The 15749-nt window shown below is 38.8% G+C and overlaps 1 pseudogene across 1 annotated transcript; it reads right to left on the bottom strand.

The window, feature by feature from the left end:
• Positions 1 to 5444: 5444 nt before the first annotated feature.
• Positions 5445 to 8616, bottom strand: LOC306643428 (small ribosomal subunit protein eS25-like; annotated as a pseudogene). Its single transcript has 2 exons — positions 8600 to 8616; positions 5445 to 5886 (listed from the first exon to the last, which is right to left on the bottom strand). The product of its transcript is annotated as a small ribosomal subunit protein eS25-like (transcript).
• Positions 8617 to 15749: the final 7133 nt, after the last annotated feature.

Here is a 15749-nt window from a genome sequence, read left to right as displayed (position 1 = left end):
TGTGTACATAATTATATCTCAGGACTGGAGGGAAATAACCTGAAGAGTTACTGTGTGTTTTATAATTTAACAGCTTTAATTTTTCATATAATAATCAACATAGTTACTATCTTAACTTTTGTGGAAATTTCACATGCTCATAAAAATAAAAAGAGCATAGTATAATGGGGCTGGGAGTGTAGCTCAATGGTAGAGCATGTGCTTAGCATGGATGAGGTGCTGGGTTTGATCCCCACCACACACACACACACACAAACACACACACACACACACAAGTATGGTATAATGGATCCCATGAGACCTCCCCTGCATTCTTCAGCCATCCGCTTTCTGCCATTCTTGTATCACCTACAGGTTTTTTGTTTTCTTTTCAAAATGGGATCTTGCTGTATTGCCCAGGCTGGTCTTGAACTCATGGTCTCAAAAACATGATCCTCCTGTCTCAGCCTCCTAAGTAACTGGAACTACAGGCATGTGCCGCCACACCTGGCTTGTTCTTGTTTGCTGGTGTATTTTAGGCTATATCTGAATATTTTAAATACTTCAGTATATTTTTCTAAAAGGTAAAGAATTTTTTTTAAAAATTACAATACCATTATTATAGTCAACAAGATTAATAGTAATTTATTATTATCATCTAGTATTCATGTTCCATTTTCTCCAATCATCTCAAAAATGTCCTTTACAGTGGTTTTTTTTTTTTTTTCCCAATTAGGATCTAAATGAGATTTACAAATTGCATTTGGCTAGTATATCTCTTCAGACTATTCCAGTTATAACAGTTCTCTCTTTTTATTTATTTATTATTTGTTTATTGGGGGTTCAGGGGCGCTTAACTACTGAACCACATCCCCTGCTCTTTTTTATTTTGAGACAGAGTCTCACTAAATTGCTAAGGACCATGCTAAATTGCTGAAGCTGACCTTAAACTTGTGATCCTTCTGCCTCAGTCTCCCCAGTCACAGGGATTAGAGGTGTATGCTACCACAACTCTTTCTCTTTTAAATGCCATTTTTGGTTAAAGACTAGATTATGTGGTCTGTAGAATTTCTCACATTTTGGATTTGGCTGATTGTATCTACACAATGTTGTTTTTCTTCATTCTTTAATCTCATTAGTCTTTATAAACTAGTAGTTAGATGTCGAAGCTTGATTAGGTGTAGGTTTAACAAGAATGTTCATAAACGGTGGTATGTGCTTCTTATTGCATCCCATTTGGAGGAATACGATGTGTGGGTGTCCCATGTTTAGTGATATTAAGATTATTCAGTGGGTTCTAGTGTTCTTAGGTGATCTATTACAGAGCTTTCCATGAATATGCCACTTAATAGTTTCAGTGACCATTAATGATTGTTGCTTGATTGGACCAGGAAACATGATCAAGTACAATTTACCTGACCCATAATTTTTCATTTCCCAAGCTCATATGGTTTTATCTAATTAGCCACTGCAGTTGCTTTCAAATAGAAAAATCGTAATTTTGAAACTAGTTAATGGTTTTTAAAAATCAAACAACGGTGGGGCACAGTGGTGCACATCTGTATCCCAGTTAATTGAGAGACTCAGACAGGAGGATCACAAGTTTGAGGCCAATCTCAGCAACTTAGTAAGACCCTGTCTCAAAATAAAAAATAAAAAGAACCAGGCAGAGTGGTTCATGCCTGTAATCCTAGCGGCTCAGGAAGCTGAGGCAGGAGGACTGCAAGTTCAAAATCAGCCTCAGCAACTTAGTGAGGTCCTAAGCAACTCAGTGAGACCCTGTCTCAAAATAAAATACAAAAAAGGACTGGGCATGTGGCTCAGTGGTTAAGTGCCCCTGAGTTCAATCCCAGTACCTAAATAAATAAATACATAGATAGGGACATGTGGATGCTGACATATAATAAGGGGGGAGGAGTAGAATGAAAGTTCATTGGAGAAGACAAAGGGGAAGGAAAAGAAGGGAGAGAGGATGAGAACAGGAAAGAGCAGAATGAATCAGACAGAACTTTCCTGTGTGCATATATGAATACATGACCAGTGAAACTCCGCATCATATACGACTGCAAGAATGGAATCTCAACTAGAATAAGTTATACTCCACGTATGTATAATATGTCAAAATACACTCTACTATCATGTCTATCTAAAAAGAGCAAATAAAAAATAGAGAGGTCTGGGGATGTGGCTCAGTGGTTAAGTACCCCTGAGTTCAATCCCCAATACCATAAAAAAGAAAAAAAAGAAAGAAAGTAAGAAAGAAATCAAGCAACAAATCTTACAGGTGCTTGGCGTATATAAACTAATTTCATTTGACATTTTAGTTGTAATATACTTCATTCTCTCTTCATGGCTCTCCTTTCACATTATAAGCAAAAACTAACTCAAGGTGGATCAAAGATCTGAATATAAGAACTAAACAATAATTTTTTTTTTTTTTTTTTGGGTACCAAGAATTGAACCCAGAAACACTTTCCACTGAGCCACATGCCCAGCCCTTTTTATTTTTTATTTAGAGCCAGGGTCTCACTAAGTTGCTGAGGCTGGCTTTGAACTCATGATCCTCCTGCCTCAGCTTCCCAATCTGCTGGACTTACAGGTATGCACCACCATACCTGGCTAAATGATAAATTCGTAAAAGCAGAAACTAGAAAACTAATTACAAATTTTCCTGACCTGTTTAGACAATTTTTTAAGATATAATATCAAAAACACAATAACAAAATAAAAAGTAAGTTGGGAGTCAGCAAAATTTAAAATGTTTGTGCTACAAGACACCATTAAGACAGTGAAAATATAACTCAGAATGGGAGAAATTTTCTACAAACCATATATCTGATAAGACATGATGTAGAATATATAAGGAACAACTCAACAATTAAAAAAAAAAAAATCCAAATGGCCCAGATTTTTAGCAGACACTTTTCTAAAGAAAATGCAGGGTTGGGGATATAGCTCAGGTGGTAGAGTGCTTGCCTCACAAGCACTAAGGCCCTGGGTTCAATCCCCAGCACCGCAAAAGATGCAAAAATGACCAATAAGCATAGGAAGAAAAGTTCCGCATCAGGAGACATCATGCAAATCAAAACCTCAGCGAGTCACACCCACTAGGATAACTGTTGCCAAAAGATGGGAAATGGGGCCGGGGTTGCAGTTCAGTGGTAGAGCACTTGCCTATCACATTGAGGCACTGCATTTGATCCTCAGCACCACATAAAAATAAATAAGTAAAATAAAGGTATTGTGTCCATCCACAACTAAAAAATAAAGCACCCTATGAACTGAGCTATATCCCCAACCCCTAAAAAATATTTTTTAAAAAATGATTAATGTTGGTCAGGATATGGAGAAACCGGCCCCCTCCTGCGTTGCTGGTGTAGCCACTGTGGAGAGCAGTGTGACAGTTCCTCAAAAGGTTAAACAACTGCCACGTGACTCAGCAATTCTATGTCAAGAGAAATGAAAATATGTCCCCACACCCACAAAAATGTGTACACAAACGTTCACTTCTGCATTATTCATAATAGTCAAAAAGTGGAAACAAGCCAGGCACAGTGGTGCACGCCTGTAATCCGGCAGCTGGGGAGGCTGAGGCAGGAGGATCGTAAGTTCAAAGCCAGCCTCAGCAACAGCGAGGCCCTAAGCAACTCAGTGAGACCCTGTCTCTAAATAAAATACAAAACAGGGCTGGGAATGTGACTCAGTGGTCGAGTGGCCCGCTACTCTCCCCTCCCCCCAAAAAGTGGAAACAACCCAAATGTATATGGCCTGAAGAATGGATAAATAAAAAGTGGTGTATTCGTATGATAGAATATTATTCATCCATAAAAGAGAATGAAATCCTGATACATGCATCAGCAGGGGTGAACCTCAAAAACATGCTATGGAAAAGAAGTTGGTTAGAAAAGGCCACATTCCGCATGATCCCATTTATATTAAATGTCCAAAATAAGCAAATCTATATTAATTGAAAAATTAGAGACGGCTAAGACCAGGGGGCAGGGTGGACAAGTGGTAGAGAAATGGTAAACTGATTTTCTTTTTCTGCATTGCCAGGAATCGAACCCAGGGTCTTGAACATGCTAAGCTTTGTTCTACCCCTGAGCTACGTACCCAGTCCCTAAGTGGCAGAGAAATGGGAAGTGACTGCCAATAGGTATGAGGTTGCATCTGGGATCATAAAAATGTTCTTAAATTGATTGTGATGATGTTTGCATAACTCTACCATCGAATTATACACTTTGAATGAATTGTATGGCACATGAGTGGTATCTCAATAAAGCTGTTTTTAGAAAAGAAATTTTGAGATGAAAGTTAATATATTTCACACAGGGACATGCCTTTCTACTGTTAATAGAGAACTGGAACTAGGTTCACTGATCTCTTAGTAGGCGTTCTGACCCAAAAGTTATCCTTCCTATCAAATGCCCAATTTGCGAATGAACAAACTCCAAGTCCTAAATACCCAATCTTGTTTCATCACATAAAGCTGAGCTGGAGAGGGCAGCATTCTTTCTCCAAGTCAGTCTGTCACTGGGTAGGGGTTCAAGCAGCGCCTGCTAAAGGAAGAAGAGGATCTCAATTCACCCCAGCAGGTTCTTGACTTATGCTGCAGAAAGGTATTTAAGGATTCATCACAAAAGTGGGTTCAATACCTGGTCCAAAAAAAAAAAAAAATGGCGGCACAAGAGCTGGACGCAGTAGCCTCCTGAGTTGCTGGTTTTACAGACGCATCACTACGTCCTGTTCCCTTCTGTTTTCATGAAGTGCTTTTTTTTTTTTTTTTTTTAATCAGAGATTGAACCCAAGGGGGCTTAACCACTGAGCCACATCCCCAGTCTTTTTTATTTTTTATTTTGAAACAGATTCTCGCTAAGTTGCTGAGGCTGGCTTTGAACTTGAGATCCTCCTGTCTCAGCCTCCAGAGCCTCTGGGATTACAAGTGTGCACCACCATGCTGGGCATGAAGTGGCTTTTTGTTGTTGTTGTTGTTATTGTTGTTGTTCCTCTCTCTCTCTCTAGCTTCTACATATGGGAGAGAACATATGGTCCTTGACATTATGAGTATGGATTGTTTCACTCAACGTGATGCTTTCCAGTTCCATCTATTTTCCTGCAAATGACATAATTTCATTCTTTTTCAATGGCTGAATAAAACTCCATTGAGTATGTATATTGAATTTTCTTTATCCACTCATCTGTTCCTGGACACCTAGGCATGTTTTATAACTTGGCTATTGTGAATATGTGAATATGCATGTATTGCTATAGTATGCTGACTCGATTCTTTGGTATAGCTGGATCATGCCTAGTCTTTTGAAGAACCTCCCTACTGATTTTCATAGTGGTTGTACTAATTTACTATCCCATCTACAGTGTAGGAGTGTTTCTTTTCCCCTACATCCTCACCTGCATTAATTATTGCTTGCATTCTTGATTATCATCAGTCGTCTTCTTTTTTTTATTTAGTAAAGTTTTATTTTTCCAAATGTATGGTTGATTGGACCTTTCATGATCTTCACCAGCAGCTGGGGTATCTCCACCCTTGGTGTTTCTGGTATAAATTACTTGAGCTCCGTGCTTTATAACCAGTTTGATCGGTCCTTTACTGAGGAGCTCCCAAAGGGCTGCCCTGGCCAGGGACCCTCGACTCTTCAGTCTCTCAGAGACCACAGGTGGGGTATAAACTTACAGTTGGGAACTTCCTTACAGAGTTTGTCATAAGTAGCTTTGTCAAACAAGACTTAGATTGATAAGCTTGTCCTGAACTTGCCTTTGAACCGCTTCTTTTTGGCTTTGCCCCCAGATTTGTTCACTGGGTCCTTGTCTTTCTTGAGTGACTTTCTGGCATCTTTCTTCTTCTTGTCATTCTTGGGTGGCACCAGGAAGCTTGAAGAGCAGCAGCAGCTACTGGAGGCTCGTCAAGATGTCGGACAGAAAGGAACCTTTGCTCACCAACAGACATCTTCCTTTAAAAGAAACTTTGTAAATAGTGACATGAGAAACAGGAGGCGGCAGGGGAATCAGCTCCATTCTTTTGCTCATGGAGCAAAGAGCAGGTCACAGTGCTCTGGTTCTTTTCAGAACCTTGAGGCTGATGTTATCTAGTTAATGGATCTTCTTGGACTGCTACTCATGTCATGGGTCTCTAGCAATATCTCTCCAGACCTCTTTTAATTAGTCTCAAAATACATTCTGTAACTAGCAAGGTACATAGGCACTAACTAACTGGACTCACAGCTCTCTAAAATTTATTGGATCTTTTAAGAACTTGCTCCCAGCAACTTTGGAGGCTGAGGCAGGGGATTGCAAGTTCCAGGCCAGCCTTAGTAACTTCACAAAACAGTGTCTCAAATTAAAAAAAAAAAAAAAAAAAAAAATTAAAAAGAAAATTTTAAGGGCCGGTGATTTAGTTCAGTGGTACAGTGTCCTGGGTTCAACTCCCAGTACTGCAGAGAGAGAGAGAGAGAATGAATATATAGGTCTGGAGGACAGACAGTCCTGGGAAGCGAAGAGGGGTGTTCATAGAGTTTTCAAATTTAAAGTTGCAGGTTGCAGGTCCTTTTCCCTCCCTGCTTGTCTCCTTTCCAACTCTCCTCATTTCTTCTATCCTATCAACTTGAAGTAATATTCTAACACATCAAGGCTGACAAAGATAGCCAGGGAGGCCTTTTTTTTTTTTTTAATTTATTTTTATTGTAAACAAATGGGATACATGTTGTTTCTCTGTTTGTACATGAAGTAGAGGCGTACCATTCGTGTAATCATACATTTACACAGGGTAATGGTGTTTGATTCATTCTGTTATTTTTTCCTCCCCCCCCACCCCTCCCACCCCTCTTTTCCCTCTATCCAGTCCCTCCTTCCTCCATTCTTGCAGGGAGGCCTTTTTAAACGTGGCATAGTATACAGGTTCAGAGCTAAGTATCCAACAGCACATAGACTTGGATTTAAAACCTGGTCCCCCTACTTCCTAGCCCTCTTCTTAAGCAAATTGCTTAACCTCTTATATATATTACCTCATTTGGTCCTCACATCACCCCAAAATGCAGGTATTGCTAGTTCTCCACCCCCCCCCCATTTTCAACAAATGAGAGAACTAAAGCTCAGTAAATTTAAGTCATGAGTCAAGTTCACATTTCCATTAATATTAAAACTGCTGTTCACACCTTTATCTGCCCACCTACAAAGCTATGCCTCCTAATCAATTATAAACCATAGCCCCAATTTATCAATTCATGCTGTAAACATAGTGTATTGACTTATTTATTTTTGGTACTGAGGATTGAACCCAGGAGTGCTCTGCCACTGAGTTGCATCCCCAGCCCTTTTTAGTTTTTATTTTGAGTCAGGGTCTCAATGCATTGCTGAGGCTGGCCTCGAACTTCTGATCCTCCTGCCTCAACCACCACAGGCTTGCACCACTGCACCCGACTGAAACATACCTTTTATAAACCAAAAAACATGAGTCATCTCCTCAGAGGTCAAATATTCTGGTTCCAGAATACCTGGTAAATTGAATTTGTAATTCGGTATGTGAATGTGGCATCTGAGCAGAGAGAATGGAACTATTCTAGGCAGAGAGGATTCTGCTTCCTTTTTTAACATCAGTAGGACTTTAACCCCACCCTTGCTTTTATGAAGAGATAAATATTAAGAAAGCAAATTTTTAAAATATGATAAATTCAAATCATGGGTAGTGCTACAAGGAAAAAAATAGAAAGTGACTAAGGATGGGGACACCACTCTGAGTAGGTAACATCCTGAACCTATCATTGTTAGATTCAACTGTGAGTGACAGACAACCCAGATAACAGTGACTTAGAAAATCAGAGTTTAGGGCTGGGAATATAGCTCAGTTGGTAGAGTGCTTGCCTGTCAAGCACAAGGCCATGGGTTCAATCCCCAGCACTGCAAAAAAAAAAAAAAAAAAAAAAATCAGAGCTGAGCAGCACTCCATGGTAACAAGGATCTAGCCTCTGGTGGTAGTGGCTCCTTATCTGCACCCTCATGATGCAGCTTCTGTTTCCTAGTGTGAAGGGTCTGGTTGTGCTAAAGCTAGCAGGAAGGAGGAAGGGGTGGGGGTTGAGATATGCAGAGGATCAAGAAAGGCTAACTTCTTTTTAAAGACTCTTCCTGAAAGTTACATATGTTATTTCTAATTCCATCCCCCTGGCTAGAGCTTTGCTAGCCATATCTAGCTAGAAAATACAGTCTGTTCTGGATGGCCATGATGAGCTAAAAATTAGGGGTTATATTTCCAAGGAAGAGGACATAATGGATATTGAGGGACAACTAGTGGATCTTTGCTTTAAAGAAAAACACAGAGGGAAAAAATGATCATGGTGTGTTGTTCAAGGAGAAGAAGAAAGCCAATGTGGTTGGAGTATGTAAATGAAGGAAAGAGTGGTAGAAGAAGGGGGCTCTGCAAACCACAGGGAGATTGGATTTTATTCCAGTAGTGGTGACACATCTTTGGAAGGAACTGATTGCAGCATGTTAACCAGTTGTTCTCTTCGATACCTCCTTCAGCCCCTGTAGTCAGATGGTCCCCCTCCCTTGTTCCTCTAAAATGGAATGGAGTGAGAAAAGGGCACTCTGCTCTTGAGGGCAGTCCTACCTGAAGACAGGGGGCATTACTGAAAAGAGGGAGATTACGAAGAAGTCAGTATTCAAAAAGGTGAGAAACCCAACCTCTTCATACTGGGCAGCCGATAAGCCAGTAGCCAGTTTTCCACTTCCCCCTCACCCTGTTCCTCTTCCTTTCTCAGGAAAAACAAAGCAATACCTATTCAGAGGCAAGACCTACAGATACTGATAGTCCCCGGGTCTCCTAACAAAAATAGTCAACATTGTACTGTTAGAATGCAGGACAATGAGCCACGTGCAGTGGCAGTGACACATGCCTACAATTCCATCCATTCAGGAGGCTGAGGCAGGAGGATCACAAGTTCAAGGTCAACCTTAGCAACTTAGCTGTGATCCTCAACAACTTAGTCTCAAAACAAAAAGCAAAAAGGACTGGGGATATAGCTCAGGGGTAGAGCATCACAAGGTTCAATCCCCAATACCAACATTATTTAATTAACTAAAAATAAAAAGGACTGGGAATGTAGCTCAGTAATAAAGCACTCAACTTCAATCCTCAGTACCATCAAAAAACAAAACAAAAGAAAAAAATTGAAAACCAATTTTCTAGATGGGTTCTCTTTCTCAGAAAGTTACTAAAGGATGTACTCCTAGAAATGAGGTACTCAAGAAATAGGAAATTGGGGCTGAGATATAACTCAGTTGGTGGAGTGCTTGCCTAGCTGCATAAGGCCCTGGGTTTAATTCTTAGCACCAAATAAAAAAAAAAAAAAGGTTCCAAGAAATATGAAATCATAGTACTTAGGAGACCAGAGATTCATCATAGAGAAGATATAAAAATTCCATAAAAGATGATGGGGATGATGGTACAAAAATTCCCAGTGCATCAGTCTAGGGCCTGAAGTAGGAAAGAAATATTTATTCTCTCTCTGTCTCTCTCTCTCTCACACACACACACACAATAGTTTTTCTGATGCATTTTAAGTCTTTGAGAGCTAAACTTGTAGAGAGTTTCATGAGAGGAAGAGCATAGAAAGTTAAAGGAAAAATTAGGCAATAATTAAATCCAGGAACAAATTACAATACAAAGGAAACATCATCATCTATACTACGTGGCTCAGTATGAATGTAAATACTGAATAAAGGTCTAACCAAATAAGATATTGTTACCAAACTTGGGTTCTTGGATCCAGAGTGGTAGAAATCAACAATGAACCCAGAAAAAAATTTAAATATAGGCAAGGCTTTTTTTAGGGTCTTCTGATTGAGCCAGAAAGGAGGCAGCACATGGGGGAACAGGAATCCCAGACTGACTAAGCAAAGGACAAAGGAGTATGTGGTTTTATGGGCATCTGCAGGGTAGACTGGAACTCTGTCTCTTGGCATCAGTACATATAGAAATGGGATTTTAGTTGTGTCTGACCACTTCATCAAGCTTCTTAGGTCACAGGTCTTATTTCCATCTTAAGTGTCCACCTAGGAGTGTGTGTTTTACTATATTGGTGTTTACCAGTGGGTTACTCTGGTGACTATTCTAGGAGTGTGTTTGCCCCTCACACCCTGCAGTTGTCCCTTACCATCCAGGAAGATCTCTGCTATTCTTATTTTCAGAATGGGGCACTTCTTGCTTTGTCTGGCTGTAGTTGACATTTCTTTTTCTTTCTTTCTTTCTTTTTTTTTCAATGTGATCTCATTTTGAAATAGTTTGCTGTAATTTGGTCTGAAATGTCCCCCAAAGCTACTATTAAAAGGCAGTGGAACCTTCAAACTTAGTGGGGATGTTAGGTCATTGGAGACAAGCCCTTGAAAGAAAAAGTAGGAGTCTCTTCTTCTTCTTTCCTCCCTCTTTGCTTCCCACATAGCTGACATTTCTGCTGACCACATAGTCTCAGAAGGCTGAGCTAACTTCCCAGCCTCCCACCTCCTGGGGTGCTATCTTACTCCCATAGCCTTGAAGACTGATTCGCCTTTTAAAAAAAATATATATATAGATCTATATATATATAGATCTATATATATCTATATATATATAGATCTATATATATTTTAATAGTCAGTGGATCTCTATTTTTATTTATTTATATGTGGTGCTGAGAATCAAACCCAATGCCTCATACATGCTAGGCAAGTGCTCTACCACTGAGCCCCAGCCCCAGCCCCCCGAGTCACTTTTTAACTCCTGATTTTCTGGTGTGGTTGTTAACCCCACAAGGCTGAGAGTTAGCTTGGCTGTTTTCTTTTCCTGAGAAGTGATCATCCTCTAGGCCTAAGGGGTCCTGTTTTTCAAGCAGGGAATGGTACCTAACTGTGTCAGTATGTTAGGAGGATAAAGGGAAGAGATGCATGTGGTGGGGGTCTTAAGAAAGCAAAATGATCTTTCACAATAGATGGTTAATAAATTGATGTCTACATTGGGAAAAAATCCAGAAATAGCTAAATAATTATGTTTAGAAATGCAGCATTAAATATTAAATATTAAAAAAAAAAAACAACTAAAAGAGTTGAAAGAAGTTGCCTTGGGGGAGCAGATGTTGTGACTAGATAGGAAGTACAGGGAACTGATCTTTAACTTCATAAGCTTTGTTAAGCCATTAAACCATTTGACTTGTTTGTTTTTTGTGATATTGGAGATTGAACCCAGGGTCTAGTGCATGCTAGGCAAGGGTTCAACCAGTGAACTGTACCTCCAGTCACAATTTGCCTTGGGGGAAGGTACTGACAGTTGAACCCAAATATGCTCTACTTCTGAGCGACATCTAAGTCATTGGCCTCCACAACACACACATTTTTTTGTTTTTTTTTGAGACAGCATCTCGATAAATTGCCCCCGCTGCACTCAAACCTGTGATCCTCCTGCCTCTGGGGTTGCTGGGATTATACCCTATTGACCTTTTGAACATGCATATATGAGTGTGCAGATTGTATTTTGGACATTTAGTGCTAAATAAGCAATGAAAGCATTTTTGCTGCTTGACTTTCCTTTTGTCAAGACTCCATTGTCTTATACAATATAAATTGCAAGATGATAGTATATCCTATTTAAATTTTAAACCTAGGGTGCCTTTAGGCTTCTAGAAAAATGTGAAAGACATTCTACCATAATTTAATCAGTAACGCTTTTTACAAATTTTGTTGTATATGTTGCTACCAAAGTTCAACTAGTTTTTTTTTATATATGCATTTTTAGTTGCAGGTGGACACAATACTTTTATTTTATTTATTTATTTATTTATTTATTTATTTATTTGGTGCTGGGAATTGAACCCATGGCCTTGTGCTTGCAAGGCAAGCACTTTACTGACTGAGCTACCTTCCCATTCCTTATTTATTTATTTTTATGCAGTGCCTCACACATGCCAACAAGTGTTCTACCACTGAGCCACAACCCCAGCCCTCAACTACTTAGTTTGCATTCCTACTTCTTTCCAAGCTTAATATGTAGTCTCTGAGGTTAACTGATCCAATATGCTGTCTAACAGATATGCAATATCTCTCTTGTTTATAACTTTTAAGTTCACATCATCACATGTAGAGGGGGGATTTTAGTTGTTCTTGCACTATTCTCCAACACTATACACTATAATAAAATATATATCACTCACATAGTTGGGCACAGTGGTGCATGCCTGTAATCCCAGCAGTTGGGAGGCTAAGGCAGGAAGATTGCAAGTTCAAAGCCAGCCTCAGCATTTAAATGAGGCCCTAAGTGACTTAGCTAGATCTTGTCTCTAAATAAAATATAAAAAAGGCCTGGGATGTGGTTCAGGGGTTAAGTAACCCTGGGTTCAAAAGTAAACATATCCAATATATATAAAAGTATATAAACATATCCATATATATAAAAGTAAACATATCCAATATAACATATGTATGATAAAATTTATACCTATAGGATCTATTCCACAATATATCATTTTTATTGCTATCAGAATTTGACTTTGGGTAGCTGACTTTTCAATAACGGTCTAGTCACCTAAATAACTTTTAAAATAACTAAGTTGGAGTTTTTCTTTTCATATGATTTAAGGGGAAAAAATTGTACCTGACAACAGTATTCAACATCAAAATATAAGCTTCTGACTTCTGAATGATCCATCATCACCAAAAGAAAGGTAAAATGATCACAGCAACAGCAAATGTTTAAACTTACAAATCACTCACATTATCTAGATCAGATGCATAAAATTTGACTAAAATATATAATTTGATTGCATATATAATTTGATGATATATATATATACATGCACACACATACATAAAACCCAAATAAGATACTCTGTTGCTTCAACTTTGTGATTAAAATCTGGATGGTAATAATATTGAAAAGAGAACAAAGAAATTTTTTTAAAGAGAGCAAACACAAGGCTTGTGGGGGCAGTGATAAATTTAAATCCCTAATGAAACATGAAAAAAGGAGTATGTTCCATGGCCAAGTCCTCCAACAGCAGTGTCTGGAACAGCAAGAGCTTATTCGCACAAGCTGTTTCAGGCCTTGAACTTAACAAATAAGCCTAACATAAAAATACGTGAGTTTATGGAAATGAAAATAGAGTCTAGTAAGCCTAAACTCAGGCCCTCTTTTAGTGGTCTGGAGGCCTAAAGTCTTGCTATCTCATCTACCTTTCCCTGGGGGACTCTTGGACTCTGACTCATCTCCTCCACTTTCAGATAAGGTGTAAACAAGAGGAGGTAGCAGGAAGTTACCTCTTTCTGCCACTCTAAAGCAAGATAGCAATTTAGTCCAGTGGTTTCCAGTCTTCTCACTATGAGGATCCCATGGAGAACACTTTGCTGCTTGACATTGGATGTTGCTCTTTTTTTTTTTTTTTTTTTTTTTTCCTGCTCTTTTTTTAAACAGAATCTTGAACTCCTGGGCTCAAATGATCCTCCTGCCTCAGCCTCTGCAGTAGCTGGGACTATGGGTATAGGCTACCATTCCTGGCTTTGGCTAGACAGTCTGAACTCTCTTGCTAGGCAGGGCATACGCAATGTCTTCAGCATGTGTAGATAACCACCTGAATTGTGCCTCTAATACCTATATGGCACATCCTGACACAACCAGTATAATGTTTTTTTGTGGAATAGGGAAAATAGCCCTCAGGTGCCCTATCTTCAGATTTGATGCAGTTTCCTTATTTTATCCATTTATTCTGCAGTGCTGGGGGAACTAACTTAGAACCTTGTTCATGCTGGGCAAGTGCTCTACCACTGAGCTACATCCCCAGCCCTCAACCTCCTTGACTGAGATATGGTGAGGTTAAAAGATGAAATAATTAATATGCTGTTGACCTTTGAAAAACACCGATTTGAAATACACAGGTCCATTTATAAAAGACTTTTTGAGATTTGCAACAATTTGAAAAGCAGACAAACTGCACAACCTAGAAATATTGCAAAAACAAACAAAAAAATGAAGAAAAAGTTAGGTGTGCACATAATACATTATTTAATATAGTCTACATTAGTCTATATTAGCATTTACTACCATAAAATGTGTACACATCTATTATAAAGTTAAAATTTATCAAAACTTACGTACACAGACTGTATGGTGCCATTCACAGTCAAGAGAAATGTCAACAAATGGAAAGATGCAGTATTAAGTCATAACTGCATAAAATTAGTTTCACTAATTACTAATTACTGAAATAATTTCATGGCCACCTCCTGTTGCTATCGCTGTGAGATCAAGTGTTTCAAGTGCCCCCTTAAAACACTGTGTGGAACTGGGCATGGTGGTACATGTCTGTAATCCCAACAACTCAGGAGGCTAAAGCAGAAGGATCACAAGTTCCATGCCAGCCTCAGCAACTTAAGGAGAACTTCAGCAACTTAGTGAGACCCTGTCAGTGGTAAAATGCCCTTAGATTCAATCCCCAGTACCAAGAACAAACAAACTCTATGTGACACTAAACATCTCCATGTTAGTAAGTTACCCATCAAGTAAAAAATAATCTCTCATGGTTTTCATGTATTTGTCACTGTTATACACATATAAAATATGTTAATCAACTGTTTTATTTTAATTTTTTAAAATAATTTTTTAGTTGTCAATGAACCTTTATTTTATTTATCTATGTGGTGCCTCAAACCGAGTGCCTCACACGAGCTAGGCAAGCACTCTTGCCACTGAGCTACAACCCCAGCCCCTGTTAATCAACTGTTTATGTTATGACTGGTAAGACTCCCAGTCAATAACAGGCTATCAGTAAAGTTTGCAGGGGAGTCAAAAGTTAGTGTTTTTTTTTTTTTTTCGTGAAGGTTGGTACCCTAACCCCTGAATTGCTCAAGGGTCAACCGTAGTTAAATGATGAAATAATTAGTGGAAATCATACTGAGATATGAATTAGAAGACTTGGGCCCAAGCCTTTAATAATATTTAGCTTTGTGGTTTTAAAACTTTACTTTGATTTTGTGATTTTAAAACTTTATTTTGATTAATTGTTTGGTTTTTGACCCCTAAACATGTATTAATCTTATAATTTTAAAAGATATTATTATTTTACAAAGCACAGTTAGGACATTGAAGTTGTGTTCATTTATACTTCTTGGTGAAGTACTCTCTAGGGTGTGCATTAAGACGATCAGCTGTTCCAACTTCATATACTGTTGCTTCCTTATTCTCCTTCCCTTCCTTCCCCGTTTCTCCTTAATTATCAGGATAAGATTCACCACATCCACCTCTGTGACCTGCATTGACATTTCTGGAAATGTGATCCCTTTTATTATATTGTCATGGAGTGCACAGGAATTACAAACCACCACGCATATTGAGCAGATTGAAAGGGAAAAGAACGGTCTTTTAATGAGTATGCCAGGCAAGTAGCAGCCTGGAGCAGGCTAACGCCTCAAAGAACTCCCTGCACCTGAATTTTGAAAGTACAGAATTTATAAAGGTAAAACCCACACAAACCGCAAGGACAATTGAGGCATCTGTAGGTCAAAGAGACCCTGTTGAGACAGATATTTTGATTACATGAGAGAATTGTTTTAATGACACATTTCAGAGTCATTTGTTATACATCAGGGCCATAGTCAGGGATGTGGGACGGTCCTACTGTACTGTCAATATAGATACAGCTGTCAGGAGGCTGGAAAGAAAACATTATAAATAAGCATACAATGGAGTCCGGTCAGAACAAAATGGTGTTACTTTGGTTCTTTTCCATTTCAATATTTGT

Source organism: Sciurus vulgaris, assembly GCF_902686455.1.
Source record: "Sciurus vulgaris genome assembly, chromosome: 14".
In the NCBI taxonomy this organism is placed as follows: Eukaryota; Metazoa; Chordata; class Mammalia; order Rodentia; family Sciuridae; genus Sciurus; species Sciurus vulgaris.
The sequence above is the reverse complement of the archived record's forward strand: the minus strand, read 5'-3'. Positions and strand labels throughout refer to the sequence as shown.